Source organism: Hyaena hyaena, unplaced genomic scaffold (genome assembly GCF_003009895.1).
Source record: "Hyaena hyaena isolate Hyena2069 unplaced genomic scaffold, ASM300989v1 scaffold_98, whole genome shotgun sequence".
Classification (NCBI taxonomy): Eukaryota; Metazoa; Chordata; class Mammalia; order Carnivora; family Hyaenidae; genus Hyaena; species Hyaena hyaena.
In genome coordinates this window covers 3,090,432-3,095,552 of record NW_024080730.1, presented here as the reverse complement: position 1 = coordinate 3,095,552, position 5,121 = coordinate 3,090,432, and positions in this window count along the sequence as shown.

Genomic DNA, 5,121 nt, shown 5'->3' with positions numbered 1-5,121 from the left:
CAACATGGCCACGGGGCCACCCAGCATGTGTCTCAAACGGGACACGTCCCGGAGAGCGTGGGACCCACACTCCCACCCTTCAGACCTGTTCTTCCCTGGGCTCCCTGGTTCAGTCAGTGGCTCAAGGCGTAAATCTTGGAGCAGAACCCTCTTTCTCACCACCCGCCCCACGATGGTGTCCCAGCTGCCACCCTGCTGGGTGGAGCCACGTGACCGGGACGGTGAGCTGCACGAGGGCGGGTGTGTGGGCTGCGAGGGGCAGGGCGGCCGGCCTCTCCCCACGTCAGCGCTGCCAGGGTGTGGCCGTCCTGAAGACGCCCATGGCCAGCACGAGGGCTGCCCAGAGCGCTGGAAGGTGTCGTGGATCGCCACAGAGTCCCTGGACTCCACACCCTCCACGGGTCTGCGGCCGGGTCACTGAATGTTCTTTCCTAATAAGCTCCCAGGTGACGGTTGACCATGGGCCACACTGAGCAGCAAACTGGTGGGGGGGAGGGGAGCCGAGACAGCACCGTGGGCAGGGGAGGGAGGCACCACAGTTGGAGAATCGTGGATGTCACAGATACAAGCCAACTAAGCCATGAGCCCTCCGTGGCAGGAGCCGTATTCTGTTCATCGAGAGGCTCACCGTGTGCCCCGTCCCAGCCTCTACCCCCGTTTCCCGTCTGCGTTCTGGTCCGTCCGAATATGCGCCGCTGGGTGAGTGGAATGACGCCATTCGCTCTGCTGTTCATTTCCGGATGCCACACTGGCCGCCCCCCTTCCCCCATGTGGAGCGCTGGCCCACAGACGACACCGAGTCCCATCCCAGCTCTCAGTATGCACATGGGGCCGAGGCCAGCGTGGGGCCCTCTCTGCCGGCCAAGGGGGAGCTCTGGGGAGAGGCCCCCCGTAGCCCCGGCTCCTCCCTGGGCCACAGCAGATGACACTGTCCGCTCTGCAGTGATGACTCTTGCTGGTTTCCCGCCTCAGTTTCTCAAAGCAAACAGCTCAGGGCCAGCCGGTTCCCTTCTTTAAGTCACAGCATCCCTGTGCCCTTTGTGGGCGCCCTGACTGGGGGGCTGCGAGGGAGGGTGGCCACCCCGCTCAGGGGCTCAGCCTCAGGGGCTGCTGGGTGCTCCCTGCTAACTGGACTTTCCAGCCCTAGCTGGCTCGTGGGGGAGACAGCACAGACCCTTTCCCTGCGAGCGAGCGGAGGCTTGGGACCCTGTGAATCCTCTGGAAGGGGCTCAGGGTCCCCTGGGAGGTACTCAGGGGAAGGGGCTCTCGGGCTGGGGAGGGAGACCGTGAGCAGGTCTGGCATTGAGGACAGACGGGCACTGGCCCCCTTCATCCCGGCCTGGAGCCAAGTGTGGCTCCCGCAGGGAAAACGTGTCCGCAGCCCTGAGCCCCGCAAATCTGGACAGTGTACCTCCAGGTCAGGGTTGGGTGGGCACAGGGGGGACAGGGGGGAAGGAGGGAGCAGCTGCCGATGGAGCAGCACCCACAGGGCCTGGGCCGTGTCGTGCGAGGTGGCAGCATTTGCGCATGTCGTACAGAACAGGCTGGGATGGAGGCGCCCGCCCAACACCCATCACCCCGCCTGGCGGAGTTCAAGCTCCGGGTCCCCCCGGCTCCCAAGCAGAAGCCCCCGGGGAGGAAGGCAGTGGGCGCAGCAGGTGCTGGCTGCGGTGCGGGGTCCAGGGCTGGGATCAGGTACAGGGTGCAGCTACGGCGGAGACACGGGCTGCGGCTCCCCTAGAACACAGGGGCCCAACCCAGCTCTGCAGCAGTTGCTCACGGCTCGAAGCGCTCAGGCCGGCTGGAGGGGCTGGGTGGAGAGAGCAGAATGGGCCCCCCTGGTCCCGTCGGGGGGCCTCAGGGGACAGCGACACCATCCTAGAAGCAGGGAGCGGTGCAGGATGCTGGGGGGAAGGGCATGCTGCGTTTGGGCACAGTGTGTTGGTTTAGGGTAATTGGGGAGCTGGTCCCTGGCGTCTGAAGAGAGACCTGTGCTGGGGTCGGGCTCTGCGAGCCTCCGCGTGTGAGGTCCCTGCCCCAGGGGGGTCCAGGGCGGGAGGGTGGCACCAGGAACAGCCGTGGGTGACGGCCGATGGGGGCCAGGAGCCCCCAGCACAGCCTGAGGCCAGGGCACACGCACAGAATGGTGAGCACGCAGGGCCAGGCACGCCACGGACAGAATCCCAACGGAGAAGCTGAAGGACCGGGAAGGGGGGTCGTGGGAAGGACCAGGAAGGAGGGTCGTAGAAGGAAGGACCCGGAAGGGGGGTCGTGGGAAGGACCGGGAAGGGGGGTCGTGGGAAGGACCGGGAAGGGGGGTCGTGGGAAGGACCGGGAAGGGGGGTCGTGGGAAGGACCGGGAAGGGGGGTCGTGGGAAGGACCGGGAAGGGGGGTCGTGGGAAGGACTGGGAAGGGGGTCGTGGGAAGGACCGGGAAGGGGGCGTCTTCCGGAAGCTCGACTCTCCTTCCCCTTGTCTTTGTCTCCTGGTTCAGGGTCGGTGTACGAGCAGGTGGGGCGGCCGTGACTCAGTCCCACACACGGGCTCACCCTGTAGAAAGGTCACTGTCCCCGTCCTGGCGGCCGGAGCCCGAGGTCCAGGCGGGGCAGGGCCAGGCCCCCCGAGGCCTCTCTCCTGCGTGTGGACGGCCGTGCTCTCTGTGTCCTCACGAGGCCGTCCCTCCATGCGTGTCTGTGTCCTGATCCCTCTTCTCATGAGGACCTGGGCACACGGGGTCAGGGCCTCGGCCCCCGGTGACCCCATGGTTACCTTAATCTAACTTCTGTGAAGTCCTGGCTCCAGATACAGCCACATCCTGAGGTCCTGAGGGTTTGAACTTCACCACAGGAATTTGGGGGGAGGACACAGCTCGCCAGGAAGGGTCAGGAGCAGTGTGACCTTGGGTGCTCACTTGCCTATCAGCCTGGATGCTCCGGACTCTTCCATGGCCTGCAGTCCTTGCGACGTTCTCACGTATTCAACCCAACCCTCAAATTCCCCACTGGGATTCCTCACGGGCACCTCCAAGTTACCAAGTCCCAGACTAAGCCCAGAACCTCCCCATGGGCACCCCGGGGCCTCCCCCCCCACATCCCGGGGCCTCCCCCCACGCAGCCCGTACACTTACCCTCTGCAGCCCCAATTCCCAGTAGACGTGAAAGCACACTCCGCGGCTGTGGATGACCAAGCCGGGAGCTGTCCTTGACTCCCTGCCGTCCCCAGGTCCCCCCGGGCAGCTGCTGCACCCCCCGCCCTCGCCAGTGTAGACCTGGAGTCCAGCACATCCTGCACAAGCACCTGGTCTCTCCTGAAGGGCTCAGCACCCCCCCATCTGCCGGCCTCCCCTCCGCGCTCCACACGCGGCGCCCGTGGCTTTTGTCACTCCCTCCCACGAACTGGGTGCTTCCCCATTGCTTTTTGGACAGAGACGAAGATTCTGGATGCCGCGTTCAGGCCCTGCCTGGTGTGGCCCGTCTGCCTCTCAAGCCCCATTTCGATGACTGACCGGAATCCTGAGCCCAGCCACGTGGGTCATCTTCTGGAATGTCCCAAGGTCATTTCTGTCCCCAGTGACCAGGCAAACCCTGCTCCTTCATCCTGGAACGTACTTCCCACCTGCTGGTGGCCAAGACACCACCTCCACCAGGTACTTCCTCGCTCTCTCTTCCAGTCACAGGGGGAACCTACTTACGGGGCACCTGCGCTGTGCCGGACCTGTCGTGGGGGCGGGACAGAACAGGACAGACGTGCAGCAGCAAAGGACAGATGACAAGCAGGTGGGCACGACCAACACACCGAAGTCAGGTGGCGCTTTGTAGGGCACAGCCCGCCCCTCGGAGGAAGTTATCTTTAGGCTGAGGCCTGCAAGACAAGGGAGCCAGGCATCTGAAAGCCAGGAAAGAACATGCGGTGGGGGGGCAGCTTGTGCAAAGGCCCTGAGGCAGAGGTGAGTGTGGTTTGTTTGTGAAACAGAAGAATGTGTGATTGGCTGGAGCCCATGGAGACACGGTGAGGGAAGTACCCGCGGGGGGTGGGGACGAGACCAGGCTGAAGCCCGAAGGGGTCGTAAGCCAGGCAAGGAGCCCAGGTGTGATCTGCAGGCAATACGGAGCCACTGGTGGGTTTTAAGTAGCGATGGGCTGCGACCTGGGTCATATGATGAAAGATCACTCAGGCCACCGTAGGGAGAGAGTAGAGTTGAGAGGGACCAGGGAGACCTGTCGGGAGGCTGTCGTGGGTGCCCAGGAGAGACCTGACAGTAGAGACGGAGAAATGTGGACAGACCACGTCTGAAGAACAGACTCAAGAGGCCCTGTTGCAGCTGCATGAAGGGGGCGGGAGGAGGGAACGTACCTGAGCAACCTCGGTGCCACCCCCGTGTAACGGTGTAGTGGTGACCACATCTGCCACGGGTCACGTATCATGTCCTGTCTGGCGTGCTGTCCTCCAGCAGACGGCCAGCTGCTCAGCGCGGACCCCTCTCTGTCCCACGCTCAGTCACGGTGGCAGCCCCGGCTCCCGGCACGGGAGGCTCGGCAGGTGTCCAGCAAACGTCCCTTCAGTGGATCAGCGAGAGGACGGAGGGACGAGGGAGCCCCGGGCCAGGTTCACACTGGGAAGCCAAGCACGGACAGAGACGGTGTGAGTGTGGGAGGGGCAGAGCCTGACGGGGGCTCGAACTCAAGCACCAAGAGATCATGACCTGAGCAAACCCCACCAGCCCGACGCTTAACCTACAGAGCCACCCAGGCGCCCCTGGGAAGCCCATCGCTGTAGAGTCAGCCACAGTGGGGACTTGTGTTTGGAATGACTGTCTACATATTTTAGGACATACTCACAGAACTCAGTGAGCAATGACAGTAATGAACCCAAAATGTGCTCCGGGACAGCCTCCGTCCCAGGCGTTGGCCGTTTAGGCAACTGCGGAGTTCCATGATGCTCCCCAGAGGTCCTGCGGAAGAGGATGTGGACTCCTTTAAGCTCTCAGGATGTGCTCTGGAAACTTCTGGAGTCACTGCTGGGAATCCTCCCCCGAGTTGAGGGGGAAGCACGGGCTGGGGGTACTTTCCGACTCCACTCGGCTCCAGGTTACCCACGCGGTGGCCCCCGGGCTGCACTCCA